This window comes from Myotis brandtii, unplaced genomic scaffold, assembly GCF_000412655.1.
Source record: "Myotis brandtii unplaced genomic scaffold, ASM41265v1 scaffold1804, whole genome shotgun sequence".
In the NCBI taxonomy this organism is placed as follows: domain Eukaryota; kingdom Metazoa; phylum Chordata; class Mammalia; order Chiroptera; family Vespertilionidae; genus Myotis; species Myotis brandtii.
In genome coordinates, this window is record NW_005356690.1 from 93,769 (window position 1) to 94,010 (window position 242).

Sequence of the window (242 nt, forward strand, 5' to 3'; positions counted from 1 at the left end):
AATCTGGCTCTCCGACATCCCCTGAGGGGTCCCGGATTGCGAGAGGGAGGTTCTTGGGCGACGTACCCCGGAATCAGGCTCCCTCCTCTCCTGGTTCCGGGGTGCATCACCTGAGAACCGCTACTGTCAAGTTACCGCAGCTTGGCAGCTCCTGCATTGAAGCGTCTCCCCCTGGTGGTCAGTGTGCGTCATAGCTACTGGTCAGATGGTCGCTTAGCCTTTTATATATATAGACTAGAGGC

The 242-nt window shown here is 57.0% G+C and overlaps 1 protein-coding gene across 1 annotated transcript in view; it reads left to right on the plus strand.

Annotated features, from left to right (window-relative positions):
- Positions 1-242, plus strand: part of LCT (lactase) — a 63,193-nt gene that overhangs the window by 42,820 nt on the left and 20,131 nt on the right. The window lies entirely within an intron of this gene.